We start from the raw sequence: 22,721 nt of genomic DNA, 5'->3' as shown, positions 1-22,721 counted from the left end.
TTTGAAATTCTGTGCTGATCATGTCATCACCTTGAACCTGTTACCCGTGAAAAGACTGCATATAACTTTGTTGGACACTGACACTGTCCAGCTCTCCTGAGCTGAGTCTCAGAAGTCCTTTGGCTGGTAGCAGAGGCAGATTTAGATACTTTTATTTATTTTTTTTTGGTATAGGTTAGAGGAAGTATAGACTTCCCAGTCCAATTTTTCCCAACCTCAACCTTACAGTACTTAGTTTGTCTGCATACAGGATGTGTGCGAAGATAAAGATGCATTCAGATAAGTATGATTAAAGGTAATTAGTGAGCTCATGCAGCTGGTGGAGTAAACACAGACAGATGCTGGTTGATATTAAGTTAATGAAAGAAGCAAAAGGATCAAGAAACATGGCAGCTTAGGAAGCCTGGCCAAGGCCTCACACTGACTCATTTTACTTAGATCTTTTCACTACTTTTGTCCCTGCCCCAAAATATAAATTGGAGTCAAATTCATGTTTGATTGTTTACTCATGTTATATATAAAATGAATGTTTTGTGCAGTTCTTCTTGGTGAATCTTTATTTGCTTTTGTACTTTTATTATAACATGATAGTTCAGTTTCTGAAATAAATGACAATGTGTTTTTCATATTTTCAAGTTATAGCTTGGAGTATGTATGTTGTGATCCAATAATAAGTCTGTGCTTTGCCCTTTTCTCTTTAAAGTTTGCTCTATGTTATTTCTTTGATACATCGAGCTTTAAAATGTTCTGAAAAATACAATTATCACAATCAGGACTGACTTCCTAACCCACCAAGTATAGATCCTGAACTTTAGGAATCCTTTTTGTTATTCCAGCCTTCATCTGTCCCACTATTTCATTTCAGAGCAGTGTCTCTGATATAAAAGCATGAAATCTGAAGTGAAACCATCTAGGTTCAAATGCTGCCTTCAACATTTACTGGCTGTGTGACTTTGAATAAATTACTTAAGCTCTCTGATCTTCGGTTTAATCATCTGTACAAAGGAAGACTGGTAAAGCTCTCAGATTAGCAGGGAGGGCTAAACAATATTTTTATGCAAGAATCTTAGCAAAAATAATGCCTCTGCACATAGCAACATACAATAGCTGGTCTATTCTCTATTATTGTGTTGGTATGACATGTATCAGCTAGGCTCTTAGACTGTATTCTATTTGCACTGATCTGTTTATAACCAAAACAAGCTAGTTAAATGCAAAGGAATATTTTGCTTGTGTAAGAGAGTTCACCATCTTTTTGTGTATATGCATGTGAATATGTGTTTGCCTAGAATAGGCTGCAATCTAAGTGAATTTGTGCTTTATGTATCTCTGCTTGTCATCAAAATAGTTTTACAAACAAAAGAAAGTTGGCTCTTGTTTTCATGTGACTGAGCCGTCATGTGGAACTTTTGTTAGCAAAATAAAGGTCCCACACTGACTTTGATGCAGCCTCCATCCTAGGTTAGAAGGGCAGCTGCCCATTTTGGGGCAATAGTAATGTTCTCATCATTTCATTTAAACCAAGAATCCCATATTAAACCACCTTCTATGTGCTTGTACTGTTATTTTTAAAGATGTGCCTACTGAACTTTCCTTTAGTCAGTGACTCCTTGGTAGGAGGCCCTTTTCCCCATCCTTGTGTAATTAGAGAAAGCATGTAGTCATCTCCCCGGGGCTGTTTAGCTTTCATCATGAAGCGTGACTATCAGGGTTTCGAGGTTGATAGGAGTGGAAACATTTGTGTTCAACAAGCAGGCTCCTTCATGTGTTGTCAACATTTCATTTGTGATTCTAATGAGGGCCAAGGGGAAAATAAACTCAGTGTACTGCTCTCCACCACTACAGCTGATGTTTATATGTTTCATCCATGGCTCCGAGTTGCTCTTACCATGAAGACATTTGGAGAGGCAGCTGTGTGCTAATGCTGTGGGTGGTGAAGAGCTAAGATGGTTAGATCTCATGAGACATTCCTGAGAATGGACAGTGCAGGTGTTGACTTCTTAGAAAATGGCATTTCTCTACTTGTTGGTATTTTAAAGGTCTTCTGAAGGGAGCGAACACCCTTATATAAAAATAGGGTATATTAGAGGGGTTCTCATTCTCCCACTAGAGGGGACCCCAATTTCACCTCATGTCCTCTGAAAGTCTCCCATAGATTTCATTGTGTGTTATTTCTTTATTAATGAGGCTAGTAGGTTAGCCTCATTAATAGGTTAATGGTTATTTCTTTATTAACCTACTGAATGTTTCTTAACTGTTAAGCTCTTTGTTTGGGGATATTATAGGCATGAAAATAAGTCAGCAAAATAAATGGACCTACAATCCAAATGGTCTCTACAATTTAGCAAGGAGACAGACATTTATGATACAACCTCATAAATATAAGAAAAACTCAAGCTATGAGGGTGCTAGGAAGAGGAGGTCCATAGTTCTGTAAGGAATACCATCAGGGCAACTGACTTGGGAGGTTGGGGCAGCCGTCTCTGCCAACATTATAACCAGGCTGCAATGGAAAAATGGACTAGAATTTACTGCAGGGAGGGGAAGGGACAGGGGCCATTCTAGGTAAAGATGTGGTATGTGTAAGTCTGAGAGGCCAGAGGGATGGCACAGTGCCCTAGAAGCTCCTGGGAGTCCAGTATGACTAATACAATGGGTGAGGGAGAGCTCTGGTGAGGAGATGCTGGACAAGAGGTGAGGGAGCTGGTTGATGAGTCCCTCACCCTCATCTTCCACTAGAACTGTATATTATTAATAATGAAAAATGCTCTTATTTCTCTCTCTTTCTCTCCCTTCCTTCCTCTCTCTCTCTCTGTCTCTCTCTCTCTCTCTGTCTCTCTCACATACACATACACATACACACACATACACACTTCTGCAAGAATACTGCTGTCTAGTGTTGGGGTCAGGATTAGAGCCCTGCAGTGTACCCTGTGATGTGCTTTGGCAGGTGCTGTCACTTCACAGGTGACACCCTTGGGCAGCTCCACAGTCTCTCCATAACTAGAGAGGTCCATCTTGCTGTCCTCCATACAGACGTAATGAGGACTGCAATTTTGCAAGCGTTACAAAACCTCAGTACATGTTTATCAAATCCTGAGCTTTTACTTCCAGTTTGCAGTTGTGAGAGAATCCTTTCCATGTGTGCCTGAGGAGCAGCAGAATGAGTTGTTAACCTCTCCACACAGGTGCCTGGGTCTGGTGCCTGGGTCTGGTGCCATTGGAAAAGAGCCAGCTCTGCTGGGGCCTTGAGACTATGTCACTAGAACAGAACTTTCCTTCCTACTTCCTAAGTGTTCAGACGTGTTAGTGCGGACATGACACCCAGAAGACCAGAGGTAGGAATTAAGTGCCTGGGCACCACCTGCGTTGTGGGCCCCAGTGGCCCCACCCAGCAGCCCCAGGGAGCCCCACATGGCCACAGAATCCTTCCCAGGCTAGTGCTCAGGCAGACAACAGTGTAATCATAGTTGCTGTTCTTGAAGTAGATCTTGTTGTTTGCAAATTTGACTAAGTCTGGAATGCAAAGCCAAGTACCATTTTGCTGTGGGGAGAATTTGTATCATGCTCTAGGAAGCTTCCGACAAGGCCCCACCCTACCACCCCCAACATCTATATCTTGATATAAAATTGGTGTTTTTTCCTTGTCCTCATGAAGATGGTAGTTTTTCTACTGTGATAGAAATAAGTTGCCTTTATTTTTTGAAATGGATTTCAAAAGTGAAAAACAAAATTTTAGGGCATGTTGAAAAGGAGTTAAATTGTGACCTGTTTATTTGTATAGGAAACCAATCGCTTATACTAGAAATGTGATCCCAGAAAAGTTGGAGGATGGCACAGGCATTTCTTGTTTCTGAATTTGGCACAGGGGTGATCGCCAGGTAGAGCTTCCTGTTATTGCTGGGAGTGATGGGTCAGCTGTGAGCCTCAGGTAGGTTTTCTCCCCAAAACTCTCCCATTGGCCTAAGAAGCTGAAGTGTCCCACTCAGAAGTCGACTGAAAGGGTAACAGATGTTGGACAGTAAACTGGGACCAAGAGGAAACTGTGACTCTAATTCCCCACTTATTTCTCCGTGCATCTGTCACATTTGGGGTGACCAGGCATTGTTTATTAGCAACTCTGTCTAGAAGTTGTCTAGTTTAGTTCCTCTGTCTAGAAATATGATTGCTTGATGCAGTAGTTTCTAAATTTTCAGGGCTAAATCAAAACATCTAAAACTCATAGACACTTAGAAAATCTTAGGCCCAGGGTGCTTTACCTGGAGACAATCATGAATTTCTCCACCATTCCAGGAGAGGAACTGTAATTTTCTACATCTTACTGAAGAAAAAACCTGACATTTGGTAAGAATGAATCATTAGCCAGAGATCAGTTTGTCAAGTAGCAGGGTGGGGACTTGAACCCTTATCCATCTGATTTCAAAGCCTTCTAACTCCTGTGTTCTTTTATCTCATTTTATTCCTCCCAACCCCTTTCCCTTTGTCAGGGGAAAGCAAAGGAAGAACCTTGAAAGAAACTGAGCCCAGACAAACAGACTTGGTAGAAATGACTTTCTCACCTTCTCCCATGACATCTCTGTCCTCATAGGTCTTCATTGCTCATTGCTTCTCCATGCCAAGGGCCACCTAGAACAGAGGAGAACCTGCAGCCTGTCTGCTGTGGCTACAGATGGGGGAAAGGGTTCTGGGGCCAGACTTTGTGCATGGAGTTAGCTCTCATCTGGTCTGTCCCCAGAATGGCTCTGTCAGTCAGATCTTGGGCACATTGGTCATGGCTGCTCCCTGTTCAGAAGCCTCCCCCAAAGGCCCACCCTCTCTTCATAGCTGGGCAGGAAGGAAGAGCTCCCTTTGATCTTGGGACTGGTAGCAGAAGAGGTGTGGCATTGTGCGGACCTGCTCCTGCCCTTCTTCCTGGATGAGTGTTTAGACCTCAGACGCAAGCCAGAGCATGCCCCAGAAGAAATAGAGATGGCATGGCAGCTCCCTTCACACGGAAATTCTAGGTTGTGATTCAGAAGAGAGGATGCCAGGACTTGGGTCTCAGCAGATAAAAAGCAGCTCAAAAAGAGGGCAGCGGAGGGTCAAGATGAAGCCTCCCCCTCCCAGGCCATCCCACTGGACAGCTGGACTTCTGTGGCCAGAAGAGAAGCACATGCTCATCACATGGGTTTCCAGTCTCTATCCATAACTCCATGCCCCAAATGAAAGACATTGGTTTGGAAACAGGTCAGCTAACTCCTGAGATATAGTCACAGTTTAAAAAGTAAGACAGGTAGCACAGGGGAGACTGTGTTTTACTTATCCTCCTTCAAAAAGGGAAGTGTCTAAGTCAAGTAATTTCAAGTAGGGAATGTATGTCTCTTAAAAATATATTCCGCTTCCCTGTAGTGTAGTATACTTTGATGTATTAAAATATAACTCGCCCCACTCAAATTACTGCCTTGGTGCTTAATGCTGTAAAATTAAACTATTCCTCACTGACATTTTATTAAGGTCCACCAGCATTTCAAACTCAGACATCTTATAGAGCTTTGGGCCATATATTTTATATGCTGTCAGGGTGAACTCTGACTTCCCTAAAGCACCCCCAAACACACCCCCCACCACCATTTTTTAAGTGCAGCATTTTCCAAAACTTTGCTACAAGCTACCCCCAAATTGTGGATTGCTGGAAGTAAACATCTCTGGCTGTGTGGGCATGAATTTTTAAAAAGTGGCTTTATTAAATGAATGATAAATAAGAATGTTCTGTGGATGTCAATTTTGCATTTATTTTCTGTTTGATATTATTGTGCTTGATACATTTTTTCACCATTTTTTGGTGGGGGTATGTTTTCGGTGGAGGAATATTTATTTTTGAAGCCCATGTGCAAAAATGGATATGGCTTTATGCACAATGAGTTCACCTCTGTAGCAGAAAGCCAAAGGAATGTTTTTGCATTTTAAGAAATAAATGGATGTAGCCATAAATGCCGATCCTCTTAACAAGACTAACTTTGTCATTTAATAAGGGAGATTATTTCATAGATTTAAAACCAGTTAACACATTTAAAACTTGATAAGACAAGGCAATCCTGGTATGTTTCCTGTTCTCCAGTGATTAAAGCGAATCAAACGCTGGGCTAGGGGAGGTTTTCCATGGTACGAGTAATGCTGTGAATGTTTCTCCTGGTAATGCAATTAGGAAATATTGGCCCCAGTTAATGTAACTTAAACAAAACATGTTGTCCTCGTCAAACTAGTTCAAGTTGTTAAACAGGCAAAGCCTTGTCCAAAAAGTTAAAAAACAGGGGCATATAAGGTTTCCATGGAAACTCTGTTAAAATACTGATTTGTGGATATGATCATAATCAGCCCCATAATCTAATATGACTGAATTAAATGAAAAAGAATCTCAGTTATGAAGTAAGACCCCTGTGTAAGAGTATTCTTACACATGCAGAAAACATATGGATCCTGACAGACACTATTTTCAAACTACTTATTGGCACACAGATAGAGTTTTAAGACTCTATTTTTGTCTGTTGTTTTTTCCCCCTCCATTCATTGTTCATCAATTTTATAATGCTGGGATTATGTGGGTAAGCAGTAGATAAAGTCTTGATGGCACTGGGGGTTTTCAATGTGCATCTTTGCTCCCCAAACAACACCCCATATTGTTTTTGTTGTCTTTGGTGACAAGAGAAGATAACCCATAATATTTAATGGTTTGTGGGACATCACAAGATTAAGTTTTATTAAGATAAGAATTTCTTCCTGCTAGTGGAATCTTGGTAGAATTCTAACTATGCAGTTTCAAATGAATTCCTTTAACCTCTAGAGGAAAGGGCACTAAGCCAAGAGCTGAGGTGAGTGTCCCTGGAACCCAGCGGCTTCAAGGCCATGCACGCAGTTCTGTGGCTCGGTCTGCACCTGTCTGGGCTGTAGTAGCAATGGAAACTACTCACAATGGGATAACCTCAGCCTGGTGGAATGGCAAAGACAGCTGTCTTTCAGCAATTCTGCTTAATTTACTGAAGTTCTGTTCCACCCTGAGAAGATCACAGGTGGCATTTGTGCGATCAGTTTCCTTATTGCAAAAATACGTCCTCAGTCATGTCCAAACTTCAAATAGGATTTACTACATGATTGTTAGCACGAGCCTGGCAATCACTGGTACCTTGGCCATGGCATCCCAGAGCATCTACAGAAAGACTTCTGTGACAGCTTGCAGTGACATGTGAATGCATCTCTGCACAAGTGTGTTGCCCATATCAGACCACTGAGGTTGCCCAATACCTGTGATGTGGGTCCTAAGGTCATCGCATGTCTGAGGTTTACCTTCTGGACAGAGACAGGCTAAGTAGAGTCAGACAGAGCTCAAAGATTCAGACCCTGCGTAAAGGAGCAGAAACTGGCTTCTCCCTCAGTTCTCCCATCCACTTCCCAGACAGGCTGTACCTTCCAGGTGCACATGCCTTCTGATCTGGGTACAGAGAAAAATAGACAAGGAATGGAATGGGTTTGGGCCAGAATCTGGTAATAAGAGCTAAAATCTGCTGATTATTTGTTTCCCTTAATTTTTCACTTTTTTATTTATAATTCACTTGGTTTTATAGCAAAGTAATATATGAACACACTTTTTAAAAATTAAATAGCACTTGCCCTGGCTGGTATGGCTCAGTGAATTGAGGACAAGCATGTGGACTGAAAGGTCACCAGTTCAGTCCTCAGTCAGGGCACATGCCTGGGTTGTGGGTCAGGTCCCTGGTTACGGACAGGCAAGAGGCAACCGATCAATGTTTCTCTCACACATCAGTGTTTTTCTCCCTCTTTTTCTCCCTCCCCTGTCCTCTCTCTGAAAGTAAATAAATGACATATTTTTTAAAAATAAATAGTTACACTGTTTTTTTTAATTGAACAGCACTTAAAATGCTTGCAAAGGCGAATAGCAGCCCTTGACCTAAAACACCCCCTTCACTTCCAAACCCTAGTTCCACTCCCTATAGGTAACTGTTTTCACCATTCTTAGCACCTCTGTTTCTTGTGAGCAAACTGAGATTACAAGGTTTTATTTGTTTTTAGACATTACTTATTACTTCCTTTAACATGTGGGTGCTTTGGACTTTTTACACCAAGCTTTCTTGCCTTCTCCCTATTGCACCAATAGAGCTATTGAATTGGCCAAAAAATTCATTTAATTTTTTTCCATAAAAAAATAAAGAATACATTTTTTATTTTTACCAGTAACTTTATTGATTTGGATATTTTGAGTATGTTGGCTATCTCCTGTGTAGTATAATGTCGATCTTAATTAATGTTTTGATTTGATTGCTATTAACTTCAACTGCTCTACCCAATCATGGAGCATTGTCCAGTGAGAAATCTCCAGCACAAAACTTAGCAAACCACTCATAGCACCTTCTCTATACACTGCACAAATCTTTGTGTTTCAGTTGCATTTATACCTTTATTGAGACAATAAAGCATAATGTGACAAAAATGTTGTGTGATTTCTTCCATCTTCAATATTAAAATGGCTACACAAAAATTCACCAATTTGGATAGTTTTTTTAAAATGCATGCTGATGACAGCTGTCACAATACAATCTAACAAAATTGTCATGAATGAAGTTAAAGACAACTAAGCACTACCAGAGCCATCTTATGGGAAAAAGCAAATGAGGTTTTTGGCCAACCCAATATATGCTTATTTTATAGTTTTTGATTAATTAGACAGTGGCTATGTTATTTGGACCATTTATGTATATTCTTTACTATGTTAAATAGAGTTCTATTGTATTTTCTTCTTTTTAAGATTTTATTTATTTATTTTTAGAGAGAGAGGAAGGGAGGAAAAAAGAGAGAGAAACATCAATATGTGGTTGCCTCTCATGCACCCCCTACTGGGGACCTGGCCCACAACCCAGGCATGTACCCTGACTGGGAATTGAACCAGCGACTCTTTGGTTCGCAAGCTGGCACTCAATCCACTAATCCACACCAGCAGGGTCTACTGTGTTTTCTTTTTAATATTTTTCTCTGGAATTAAAAACCCCCATGTCCTTTTATTTGCTTAGTTTTTCTTCTCCCCACCACTGGTTTTCCCCCATGTGTTTCATCAAATATCTCAAGTGCCTGTTGTTACTGTTTTCTAACTATTCAATATTTCTGTCTGTTTCATCATTCTTTGGAGAGACCTTGTTCTCTGTACCCTCTGTCAAACTGTCCATCTGGGCAGCTGGGCTCCTGAGACTTCCCTTCACCCCCTCTTTCCTCAGTTGTAGCTCTCTTTCCCCTAGACCCTACGTTTCTTCTCCCTGACCTAATTCCTTGTTCTGTTCACAAACATTCTCCCATGGCTTTCTAAGAAAGAGAGGTAAAATCTTTTCTGTTCTTGTAGCTTTGAGAATGTCTTAATTCCATTCCTATACATGATAGTCATGTGGCTGGGTATAGAATTCTGGGCTGGAGATTATTGTCTCAGAATTGTGAAGGTAGTACTCCTTTTCTTTTGGATTCCAGTGTTATTGTTAAAAAGTCCGATATGAGATTCTTTGATATGACTAGGTTTTTCCCAACCTTCATCCCAGAAGCTTTCAGAATGGACTCCTCACCTGAATTTCCTGAAATTCTCTGATATCATGGGTCCCCTTTGTTATTTTGCTGGATGTCATGCAATCTCCTTTGATTTAGAAATGCATGTCCTTTAGTTCTAGGAAATTTCTTTACGTCATTTCCCCAAGTCTTTCTGTTTTATTTTTTGGGAAGTTTTCTTTTTCTAACTGTTTCTACTCTTAAAGTTATTTGTTTGTTTTGACTCTCTTCTTTTAAGTTTCCAAAAGTTCTTTTTTAGAGCAGCTTGTTCTTGCTCCAAGGACATGGTAGCTTCTTTGATCTCTCTGAATATATTGACTGTTTTTTCCCTGCTGTCTGTGCTGATAACTCCAGCTCATTTATCTTTATACGAATTTTTGTCCCTCTTTGTCATGTTAAAGGCTCTCCACAAATATGTGTAACCTTAGTTCTTACTTAAGAGTGAGGCACTGAAGTGCTGATTTAAAATTTCCCTACAAATGGGCTCTACAGTGGGGTGAATTCATGGACCCAGCCAATTTGGGGGGAGGTGGCATGTAAAATGTTGACAGTTCTTAAGATTACTTGGAGTACATAAGCCCAGTTGTCAGCATCTGCGGTCTGGGTAGGAGAAGGGAGACTGAGGAGTCTCATCATAGAGTGTGCAAGTTTTCATTTTTGCAGTTTGTCCCCTCACCCCTACCTCATCTGGACATTAGCATTTTTCAGGAATATATAGATATTTGTGACATGTGCAAAAGAACATATGTGTGGGTAGCTGCTAGTCTGAACTTTCCAGTCAACCCCGGCAGGGAGTAGAATTGGTAGGGGATCTGGCTATATAAGCATTATTCTGTAGCATGTTGGGCTTGAAAGCAGCCATGTGGGGCTAGTTGTCCCCAGTTGTCATCTTTTATTTGGCCTCACTGTCCTGCACCCAGTTCAACAATGTATCCCTCTCCAGGGAGCCTGTGAATATCAACAGAGCATGGACAGTGCCTTAAGGGATAAGTGATAGAGAGAGAGTCTTTGAAGATGCCTGGAGTTCATTCCAGGCTCTCCCATTTATTAGCACTGTGACCTGGGGCAAGCCATTTAACATTTCTAAACTTGAATGTCTCCAACTCTTAGCCCAGCCCAATGGAATCTTAAGCTTGTCTAGTTTAGTCACTCCCTTCCCCAGCACTACTGTATTAGATGTCTACAGCTACCCTTTTCTTTCCCAAGTCATTCAGCATCCCTATATGTTGTTATGAGAATTTGGGGAATCAGACAAGGACCAGGGTTGCTTAGGGTTGTCTCTTGTAGAGGTGAGTCCCCCTGGGCCATTAGTGGGCAGTGCATCAGTGGGGAGGAGGGCCAGGGGGTCTTTTTGGGTGGTGTGTGGTCCTCCTTGCTGGAATGAGGGAGGGGCTTTATCCACTGTTCCAGCTCCTTCTCTTCACAGAAGTCCTTCACCACTCCCATTAGCCCAGCTATTTCCAGCTGTGTCCTGCCTCATTATTGCATTCCCTTCATTCTAAGGTGTCATCCATAGAAGTGGCTGCTACTGAACAAGTAAAAGCAACACACATTGATGTATATGTACTGAGAGCTTCTCAGTTCTTCAGACTTCCACCTAGGGGTCTTATCTTAAAATATCATTTTTTTCTATGACCACCCCCCAACACTTGGTTGGGTGCCCCTTTTTAAACTCCCATGTTCTCCTGCGCATATCTCTCAAAGCACTCAAAGTAGTCACTGGTTGTGTGATATCTATCTACTTGGAGAAATTTTAAGCCCTGACAACACATGGACTATCCCCATCATATCTTTCACTGTATCCCCCAGAACAAAAGATGCTCCGTTGGTGTCTGATGAATGAAGAGAGGTGTAGATGTGGGAAATACATGGAAGACAGAGGCAATCTGAGAGACTACTAACAGCAGGAAAGAAGATGAAGCTTCCAAGAAACAACCCTTCCAGTGGATAAGAAAAAATTAGAAGTTTGATTTAACAAAGAAGAAAGGCAGGTTCACTTGCATAAATCCTTGTTCCAGAATATAAATAATGACAGTGGCTATGAAATTTGATGGAGTCAGCTCCAAACCCAGGAGGAGCAAAGCATTCTGCCCAACACTGAAAAAATAGGTTGCTTTGCTCTCTTGTCTAGTGAATGAAAATAATCCAATCCTTTATTAAATACTTGAAATAAAGGAAGAGATAAAAGGTAAGAAATGCAACTTTGGAAGAAGAGGCAATTTACCAAAAAATACCTGGGACAATTTAGTTCCAAAATGAGATTACTCTTAAGTCACAGAGCTTGAGTGTGATTGATCTTTAGCTGTGATTTTAATATTTTGTTGATAAAAATAATTAAGCATTGTGAAAAATTAATCTGCCCACGATCACAGCACATTTAAGACGATGAAATCAGCAGCTTTTTGCTCTTGCCTGCTCTATGCAGCAACCATTCAAAGGGGGATTTTAATGTTTTGTTATAGGAGCATTTGGAGAAAGAGAGAGGGGGAAGAGAGAGGGATGTGATAGCTGAAAGGGGACTTTGTGGATCTGGCTAGCAGGAGACTCATCATTAATCCTTTCTAGAATTCTGTAAGGAGAGTAATTGTCTGTCCTAGGGGAATATTATAATATGAAAGTTAATAATTACTTAGCTCTCACTACATGCCAGGCGTTGTGCTAGATCTAACTTTATCACTAAGCTTTTATGATCAAGCAGAGGGAGGTTAAGCCTTAATTCTAATTCTGAGCCCACCATTTCTCTATGCTGCCTCTTGAGTTTTTCAATAGATTGAGGAACAGAAAAAAGATGGAGTAATATGTTAAGAAGTGCTAAGATAGACATAAAACACACAGAAAACAAGAAATACATAAGACTGTAGCTAGGACTTGCCAGATAGAGAGAAAGGAAAGGAGTCCTAGAGTTAGGCTGGACTACCAATGCAGAGTATGACTTTGCAGGAGTCACTGGGCCATATTGCCAAAGACCTGCAAGAGGCTATAGTATTGATGGGATAGCAGCATGGATCCACAGCATCCTGAGTGCCTGGTATCCTCCAGTAGCCAGGGTCTCTGGGGAAAGAACTACTGCCATTATACAAAGGGAGCATTTGCTCTGGCTGTATTCCATGAAAACAGGAGGTCCTACCCTCAGAACTTGGTCCTAGGAACAGAAGCTACTCTAGGTATCTTAAATATTAAGGGTTTGAATACAGGAAAGAATAAACTTTTATAATCACTGAAGTGTGGAGAATGTGGGTTGGGAAGCATCAATGCAGATGGTTCTCAAAAACTTGCTGGAAAGCTGCTTGAGACTTCACATCTGCCAATACATCTGCCTGCAGCTGCCTTCAGAGCAGCATGGCCTCTGTCTCTTTGCTGCCAGTTTAACACTGGCTATCTTATTTGGCAAACTCTAATCTAGAACCATACATTGGGGGGAAGATTCTGGGAAATGCAGTCCTAGCTTCTCTTCTACAAGGCAAGACAGGTCTCCTAAGGAGGAGGTGGTGATGTCCAATTGAATATCACTCATCAATACCCTGGAACTTTCTATGAGCTCAATGGCATTCTCTTTGCCCCACTTCCACCTCCATTTGCCCTGATGGTCTTGGTGAGGAGGCGGGATAGGAAACTTTTTACATGGGAAAGTTTAGCTATGGTGAACACCTAAGGTCCACTCCAGATGACCTCCCAAGAGTCCATAAAGCTAAGGAGTTCTCTCACTGTATCAACTCACACCCTGTCCTAGTAAAAACTGAAAAATTCTTCATAATTATTAATGGTAAGAAATAAAAATAACTCATGAAAAGTTAGCAACCAGGCCCTTCATGGGGACATGTGTTCACCTTCTTCATTATCCATAATACAGTTCCTGAGAGCAGTTAAAGGGCCTATGTGTGTTCAACTGGTCTGGATAAAGGTACCATGTTTTTTGTAAATCTCCTACCATGAGCACCAGCATGGCCAGGCTAACCTGGCACTCAGTGGGGGCCATGGTTGCCTGGGGAGCTGCACTGGATGGATGGTCAAACTCCCTAGGAAGGAATGCCAGGTTTCCTTAGCGTTGCTTAACATGACGTCAGGAAGGTCAGCATGTATGCCCAAGGTTTGCCCTCCAGGCTGACATCAGGTGTTATACTAAATGTGTGCATGGTGTTGCTTATATCATTAGTCTTCGTACATGAAGCCAAGTCGCCCAACTCCTGTTAGAAGGAGTTGCCAACCTAGACCACAGTTGCACTTACCAGGATGCTATCCATTGCAAGCAACAAAAAACAAACTCCATGTGACTTAAGTAAAATAGGCCAATTAAAGAAAGTTTCATTATTTACGTGACTGGGTGGAAATTCATTGTTCTGTAACTAAAATGTCCAAAGCTTCAGGTACAGTTAGGTCCAGGGTTCAGGTGAAGTCACCAGGGTTCTTAGTCTTGTTTTACTTGTCTTTGTGTGGACCTTACTCTTAAGCTGACCCTCTTCATACAGTGTCTCCAGCACTCATCTGACCAGCCTGGAAAACTCAATAGAAAAAAATCTTCTTTATTCTGGAAGTTTCTGTTCAAAGTTCTTGGGGTGACTTTCCCTGGCCATGCTTGGGTAGGTGTGGGTAAGGGGGGGTGTTCTGCTACCCCCTAAAAAAAGCATGCATGGACAGCTGGCAAAAGAAACAGCTCTCTGTTATTACAGCCCAGCTAGAGTTAGATTTAGTCTAGGTCATCTCTGAATCATCTCAGTCAAGCTGCTAACTTCTTTGAACTTCTGGTTACTCATTTGTGCGATAAGTAGGCCGGGTTCAATGGTCCACTCCAGCATTCCAACTTCAAACTTGTGCAAATTGACCCATCCACACCACAGCCAAGGGGACTGCACTGGGTTGCAGTCCATTGGCCACATTCTCAACAAGTGGATTGGTTAGTTATTTCAGGCCTAATTGTGTCATAAAGCATCAAAAACCAGGCTGCAAAATCATCCTGGGTTGTGGGTTAGGGTCTCAGAAAAATTCAAAACTGATTTTGGAAGAGCACACTTCCCAGGAGTGACATCGTCTCTCCTACAGAGAGGTACATTCTGTTGGAGCTTAGATGGAAGGTTTCTTTTGCCTCAAATTCTTTTGGAAACAAGGCCCCGCCGAACTCATCTGGTATACTGTGCTCTGGGTAGAAGTAATTATTTTTACGAGGCATTATTCATGTCTAGTCTACCTGAGGGCCACCCCAAATAATGTTTCTCTAGCTATTAAAGGCTTTATCAGGCACGCAGAGTCTCCAGTAGTTTCCTTTAGGGGAAAAGAAAAAGATTCCTCTTGAAGTTTACCACCACCAGCGGCAATTTGCTGCCCATTTCAGGGCCACGTTAAGTGGTTGGCACCTGAAAAAAGGGCAGTCTTTTTCTTTTAAGTGCAGCCGGAACATGGGAGTCATAAGTAGAAGAAGGGAACCAGGAGAAGTATTTCCATGCGGCCGAGGTAGCTTTCTTGTTTTGTTGTAAGCTGGCAAGCTTCAACATGCTCAAGCAACGTTTTGTCAAATTTCTTAAATGCTGAATGTGGCACTGGCCCAAATGAATGTAGATGTTATTTTAGTGCTAGGAGAGATTTATTTTAATGTACAGATGCAGCCACTACAAAGGCCCCTTTAATCGACTGGGGGCTCTGTTCCTGGCTCTTTGACTCTCTGCAACCCCCCTCCTTATTCTGGGGAACCAGTGTATGCTGTGAAATGGCAGGGTATTCCCCCCTTCCCTCTCTTCATCTCCCATAGCAGTGACATAAGTGCTGAAAATAATTATAATTAAGATGCTTTGTGCAAGGAAAGGCAGTTCACAGGGGTCTGTTCCCTTTCACAGTTTGCCTGGAATTCAAAGATAACGCTAGTTGGTAAGAGAAAACGCACCAACAGTGGACAGTGGGCTGACCTGCCCAGCTCCAAGCTCTAGCAGAGCAGCCCCAGAGGAGCGTTCCCTTATCAAGGACCTCGATTCTCAATTCTTCAGGTGCAGAGGGCACTGCTCCCTTACTGCTTGCCTCTGAGATGGGAAATCCATCAGTTGAGCTGAGCCTCAGATACCAATATCTTGCACCTTGATCGAAGCCAAAATAAACGGGAAGGGAAGCACAGAGGAAGCCCTGGCCACATGTGAGGTTTGGCCCAGCCAAATCTATGCTTTCAAGGCAAGATGAGAGCAGGGGAGCCACAGACGAAATTGGGGGTGGGAAGTGGGGGGGAAGTGTTGGAGAAAAGGGGGAACAATCATTAGACTCAGTGGCAGCAGGGAAGCTGGAGCCAGGACAGTTCTCATTCCCATCCCACTCAAGGCCCCCTATTTATAATAGTTTGTAATACCCCCTTCACTATCCCAAAATGAAATCCATGGAAAATATAACCTGTTTCTCTACACGGCTGCCAAGAAAAAATAAAATAATGTGTATAGACTGCTCTAAGTGCAATAGCAAGAAATAAAATGAGAGGAGTTTATAATAGAATAATGCATCTTTTAGTGTGTGAATGCTCAGGCACAACTACAGGAGGAGACAGAAGGCAGTAGCCAGACACTTGCACAGAATCTCCATGAATGTGGGGGCTGCTGGTTGGACACCAGGCCTCCCTGGTGAGAGGTTCTTCTGAAAGAGTCAAGGTGCAGGCCAAACAAAATGTACTCATCTCTGCGTTTCACAGGACTGTAGTTACATTTCCTGAAAATTCCATGTACAAGACATACTTTATAGTTTGATGGAAACAGAGGCCTAGACATGGATCATGCTTTCTCAGCACATCCATACAGGCAGAGCGCTGGAAGTATCTTCGTTGGGGGCCATCCTGTGAGTCACAGGCCTTCCAGTTACTGTGACAAACTACAAACTTCCAAAACAGCCCCCTAGGGGGTGGTGCAGCCCCACTGAGAACCACAGGAAAATGGACAGCAGACTTCTGAGCAGGCTGTGGGCTCAAATCCCAGGTCCATCAAGTCTTCGCAGCTGTGTGGCCTTAGTGAGGTCATTTAACTGCCTGCATCTTATCTTTAAAAGGGAGAGAACATCTTCTTTGTCCCCAAGATTGCTGACAGCTTCAGTGGGATATAATGCTAATTGGATGCCTGGCCCTAAGTGCCTGAGTATGTCCCCTGTGGTTAGAACCAACTCTGCAGCCCGGCTGGGCCCTGGGATTAGGACCCATGCTCAGGGCCCTGACTTCTGGGAGTCAGCTGCCTCCTTAGAGACAAAGGATGTGGTCTGTGCTCTGCAGGGCCTGCCATGGGCACAGGCTTTCTTTGGGCCACTGCCTTGTTTCCAAGGACCCTCTTCCCCTGTCTTCATCCTTCAGAGACAGGTAGCAAGCATAAAGGCCTGGAGTCTTTGAAAAGTACCATGGGCATCCTAAGAGTTCTTTATGGCCTCCTGGAAACTGATCAGTTCACAGAAGCTGGAAAGAGCTGGTTCCTGCAGAGTGCTTCCCGGCTTCCAAATTGGAAATTTCTATCATGAGTGTTCCAGCTTGGCCACTCGGAAACCTCTGTGTCCTCAGCTGTAAAACAGAGGTGACAATAATCTCTACCTGTGAGGGTTTTACCAAGTGTTCAGATTTATAAACTCTTGGCAGAGTTGGGAATGTTCTGGGTAGTTGAGATTGCACCAGTTCTAACTTGCTTAGCTTTTAGCAAGAAAAAGATGAAAGATTCCACAGTGGTTTGAAGCCCAGTGTTCCTGCATGTAACATGGAATCTATAAGGAGTCCAGGCCAGCAAATGAAATTAATCTGGTCCCTCTAATGGAGGGACCTCAGCATCTTAGGAGACAGATTGGTGAGTGACATAGTGTATCCGTCTTGGAAAAACTGTGGAGACTCAGGCTACAGGGAAAAAAACAGGATATCTATTATATTCAAAGCATGTATTTAATGTCCATAGCTGTTCCTGTGTGTGTATACATGTGACATTTATTGACTGTTCACTACATGCTTGACACTGTGCTAGGCTCCTGACATGCATTAGCTCATTTGTCTCACCACACTCCTCTGAGGTGTGCATGCCCCCTGCCCTGCGGCACCGACAAGGAAACTGGCTGGGCACAGGGCCAGTGTATGAGACAGGCAGGACTTGGACCCAGGTTCACTTGACATTTTTTTCTCAATCTGTGCATGAGTACAAGGAAACACACAGATAGCAACTAAAAAACTACTAAAATTGTGGGACCTTATAACACTGCTGAGACTTCTCACCTGTAGAGGCGGGACTCGTGGAATCCCCCACCCTAGCACAGACAGGATTGGGCCCGCGTCACGGAGTGCCACTGAGCTGCAGCACAGGGCAGGCAGATGGCCCGTGACACAGGGAAAGAGGAGGGACTGGTTGTCACAGTGGGGCCTTCAGAAGGCGCCATAATCTTCCCTTCCCTTCCCTTCCCTTCCCTTCCCTTCCCTTCCCTTCCCTTCCCTTCCCTTCCCTTCCCTTCCCTTCCCTTCCCTTCCCCTCCCCTCCCCTCTCTTCCCCTCCCCTCCCTTCCCTTCCCTTCCCCTTCCTCCTTCCCTTCCCTTCCCTTCCCTTTCCTTCCCCCCCCTTTTTTTTCCTTTCCTTTTTTTTTCTCTACATGGGATGGTTGATCTTGAGCCTGCAGGGAGCAAGCTGGCCCCAGACCTCTCCAGTCCACACTTCTGCGCCTCCAATTCTTATGTGTCCAAAGACAGGGAACCATAGACATGCCTTCGTAAGAGGAAATCTTTTCCATTTGAAGACTTTTGTACATGTTAAAAGGTCTGGTTTCCACCAAGCAGGGGAGGAGTTGATGATGAAGATGAATTCATTGCCCCCCTCGCCTATGGAGAAAGCTGCTGGGTCCTACAAGGCAGCCTTGGGGACCTGCCCGGGTGGCCGTTTCGGACAGGGCTCCACCAGCTGACTGAGTCGCCGTGAAAAGAGGTTGACAGGCTCGGTGCCCATGGCCTGGGCTCTGTCCCAGGATTGGCCCTGGGTGGATGTGGGAAAGGCCTAGGACGTGGCTCTGATTGGATCCCTGAAGTTGCCCATTTTTGTTTGGGTCACAAGTAAGAAAGGGCTACTGACCTCAGTCCACATATTTCAACTGGGTGATCAATGAAGCTCTATTTGAACTAAAATTAATTTCTCTCATAGGCCTCAGTTGTCCTGGTGGGAGAAAACATTCAGTGAACCTGGTGTATCTCCCTTCCTTGCCCAGGGCCTACCTGAGACTGAAGGGTGGGAGCAGGAATTTGATCTTGGAATCATGCAGGGATTTTCTGAGTCACCCAGTCCACTCTGGTCCTCTGTCACCAGTCCTTGTGCATAGGTCAGTTGGCCATCCTTGGGCCTCACTCTGACAAGACTTCATGGAGCCTTCACTGGGTTTCTGTCTGTCCCAGGCCTCCACCAGTCTGTCGGTCCCAGCACCAACAGGGTTGGAGGGGGCCAAGCTCCAGTGTCCTGCAGCTTCTCAGGCCTGCCAGGGAGAGGAGTGTGTATTGGGGTGTTCCCCTCTGCTCTGGGAGTACCCTCCCCACACCCAAACACTGTGGCCAGGGCTTTAAACCCAGGGTAGCAGCAGGAAGGTGGACACTTGCGGGTCTAACCCTCAGCCAGGCATCACCTTGGCTTTCCTGGATTCTCTTCTTTTTCCGATCAGACCATCTTTCCTGTGCAGTCTTTTTAGGGGGGCTGGTCTTCACTTTTTAGAGTGAAGTGGGTAAGAACTGACCCAGGTCCTCAGTCATCCCTCCAGTCCTAAGATTCCTGGGAGGTCCTCAGCTTTTGAGACTTAAAAATACAGAATTCCCTCCTTTGTTCTCTGAGTTCCTCTGTTCCCTCCCTTCCCTGAGGCCCTGAGCATGCAATGCTAGAGCTGAGGGAGTGGAGATGAGCCAGGGGTGCCAGTAAAATCTGGGTAGAACAGTTGGTAACAATTGTGTTTCAAATTGTTATCCCTTGGAAAGCCTGAGAGGCGACTGATTAACAGCCTAGTGCCTGGAGTGCAGGGCCTTTGCTTGTTCATTCATTGGTTCAGTTTTCATTGAGAATCTTCTGGGTACCCAGGAACCTTTGTGGAAAGGATGAAAGTCTGAATCAAGGACCATAGAGACCAGGCAGCCTGGCTCACCACTGAAGCTTCTGCCTACAGAGAGGGTGTGGGCCTCAAGCAAAAGATTTGAACTTCCCTGCCCAATTAGAAAAGGAAGCACCTGACCTGCCCCGACAGCCCACCCTGAACACACACAGGGACCTGTCCAGTGCAGTCTCTGAAAGCCTGTTCAGGAACCCAGATGAGAGGCTCAGGTGTTGCCAAGCACATGTTTGGGAGCAGTCACTTAATGACAGAAGATGGCTTTTCCATCCTCAACATCTGCCTGATTAATTTACAGGACAAAACTGGTATCCTTCACTCCAAAACTGATTCCCAAATATTCCAAGCTCCTAAAATTCCAAGATGTTGGAGAAAAAAGTGCTCGATTACTCCAAAGTGCTGTCTGCCCCTCTTGTTAATGCTTCCACCGTCCCATTCCCTCACTGCTTATAATCACCTCAAGTGCAGCTGTTCTGGGAGGATCTGCCTTGGGCCAGGTCTTCTGTAGCTGGACACATCTGCCACCCAGGTGTTGAACTTAAAAATGGGTCTCTAGATGGCCAGAGGGAACCTGGCCCCATGGCATGCTGGACTTGCCTTAGCAGGCTGCCTGGCTGCCTGAGCACACCCATCAGCATGTGGTCTTCGCTTGCCTGGTTCTGTTGCTGTCCTTTCTGTGGTCATTTGAAATGGAGACACTGGGGAGACATTGGGACAAGTGGTCTTGTTGACTCACCATCAAGAGGGCAGTTCTGCTTGTGACCAGCTGTCACCAAAGGAGGTTTTGTCCAAACCTCTGTGTTAGGTCCTGGTCATTGTCTACAAAGACAAGGGCAGTGCAGCTTCTCTCTCGCTTCAGCCTTGCTGATGGTCTTGGAGTTCTCAGACTCTCCAAGCTCTTTCCCACGTTGTGGTTTTTTTTTCTCATTTCTTATGCAAACACATTTATTTATTTTAGTTTTTATTTTTTTATTGATTATGCCATTACAATTGTTCTACTCCTCCCTTCATTCCCCTCCACCCTGCACCCCCCCCCCCCCATGATTCCCCCCTTTTAGTTTATGACCATGTGTCTCAAGTTCTTTAGATTCTATATTTCCCATACTATTCTTGTCCCCTATCTATTTTCTACCTACTGTCTATGCTACTTATTTTCTGTACCTTCTCCCCCCTTCTCCTCCTCCCGCTCCCCTGTTGCTAACCCTCCATGAGATCTTAGTTTCTATGTTTCTGCTCCTGATCTAGCTGTCCTTTTTAGTTTGCTTTTGTTTTAGGTGTGGTTGTTAATAACTGTGAGTTTGCTGTCCTTTCACTGTTCATCTTTTTTATCTTCTTTTTCTTAGGTAAGTCCTTTTAACATTTTGTGTAATAAGGGCTTGGTGATGATGAACTCCTTGAACTTGATTTTATCTGAGAAGTACTTTATCTGTCCTTCCATTCTAAATGAAAGTTTTGCTGGATAGAGTAATCTTGGTTGTAGGTCTTTGGATTTCATGACTTGGAATACTTCTTTCCAGCCCCTTCTTGCCTGTAGGGTCTCTTTTGAGAAATCTGCTGACAGTCTGATGGGAATTCCTTTGTAGGTGACTGTCCCCTTATCTCTTGCTGCTTCTAGGATTCTCTCCTTCATTTTAATCTTGGCTAATGTAATGATGATGTGCCTTGGTGTGTTCCTTCTTGGGTCCAACTTCTTTGGTACTCTCTGAGCTTCCTGGATTTCCTGGAAGTCTATTTCCTTTGCCAGATTGGGGAAGTTCTCCTTCATTATTTGTTCAAATAAGTTTTCCTCTGGTGGCTGTTCCTTTCCCCCTCCTGGCACCCCTATAATTCGGATGTTGGAGCGTTTAAAAATGTCCTGGAGGTTCCTAAGTCTCTTCTCATTTTTTTGAATTCTTGTTTCTTCATATTTTTTTGTTTGGCCATTATTTTCTTCCTTCTGGTTCACTCCCTCGATTTGAGTCCCAGTCAGTTCTGTGAGCATCCTGATCACCAGTGTTTTGAACTGTGCATCTGAAAGTTTGGCTATTTCTTTGTCACTTAGATTTATGGGCTCTGGGGCTTTGAGATCTTCTTGAGCCATTTTTGGTCTGTTCACGCCCGTTAATTATGAGGAGCAGAGCCTTAGGTGTTCACCAGGGCAGGGCCGCCCAGGTCCCTGGTTTGTGACGCTGTATGTGGGGGCGGGGTCAGATCAGGGAAATGGCATCCCTCTCTGCTGTCTCTCGCCACTGGGGCCTGCTCAGTCCTGTCTCACCGCCCACTCTCTTGCTCGTCTATCTGGGCGCACGAATGCGAGACCACAGTCAACCTGCCGCCCTGCACCCTTGCTAGGTACGCTAGTCGCTCACTGGGTCACTCCCTGGGTCTGCCCGTTGCAACCCCACGCCTGGGATCCATGCTCCTGAGTCCGACTGACCGAGTTTTCCTGTGCAACCCTACTCCGCCAGCTGCTGGTTTCGCCCCTCTACCAGTCAGGCTGAAGCATTTGTTGTTATCAGACTTCCGAAAAGTTCAATTTTCTGTGTTCTGGCTATGTTTTCTGTTGCTAATATTTTGTTGTCTCTAAACTTGGTTGTGGGAGAAAGCACAGCGTCTCTACCTATGCCTCCATCTTGGCGGAAGTCCAAACACATTTAAATTAATGTCCCCACGTTGAGGTTTTGCGTGTGGCTTAAAATGCTCTCTTTACCCTCCCTCTTCACCTGGTCCCTGGGTCCTTACGAATTCCTTCTTACCTATATGCCCTGACTCTTTATTGAATATTTCCCTATCTCTACCTGTGGAAAAGGCAATGTGTTCTCAGAGTCATCTTAAGGTAATGGTCCAATCACCTAAATAAATCAGTGGTCAGTAACAGGAAAAGGCAGGGACAATTTGAATATTCTTATAATTGGTGCAAATATTCTAGATTGTTTAAATAGAGAATGGTGCATGACTTATCCTGAAGCCCCTCAGTCTGTATTTTATCTGACAAGGTGGGGCAGGAGGGGAGAAAAGAAAAAAACATGGAGAGCTTGCTAGAACTCATAGTTGTGGAAACCTCTTTGACTTCACTCTATGAGGTAAAAACGAGGGTGACAATCACTTCCTAGTAAACA

The 22,721-nt window shown here is 43.8% G+C and overlaps 1 protein-coding gene and 1 non-coding gene across 2 annotated transcripts in view; one reads left to right on the top strand and one right to left on the bottom strand.

Moving 5' to 3' along the window:
* The window catches only part of CACNA2D3 (calcium voltage-gated channel auxiliary subunit alpha2delta 3), an 864,587-nt gene that overhangs the window by 719,318 nt on the left and 122,548 nt on the right, over positions 1-22,721 (top strand). The gene's annotated exons all lie outside the window — the stretch shown is intronic.
* On the bottom strand, positions 18,135-18,264 carry LOC128628051 (small nucleolar RNA SNORA38). The gene has a single exon (XR_008392385.1). It is a non-coding gene; the product is annotated as a small nucleolar RNA SNORA38 (small nucleolar RNA).

The sequence above is a fragment of the Artibeus jamaicensis genome, unplaced genomic scaffold, assembly GCF_021234435.1.
Source record: "Artibeus jamaicensis isolate MK-2021 breed Jamaican fruit bat unplaced genomic scaffold, CSHL_Jam_final contig_519, whole genome shotgun sequence".
NCBI lineage: Eukaryota > Metazoa > Chordata > Mammalia > Chiroptera > Phyllostomidae > Artibeus > Artibeus jamaicensis.
The sequence above is the reverse complement of the archived record's forward strand: the minus strand, read 5'-3'. Positions and strand labels throughout refer to the sequence as shown.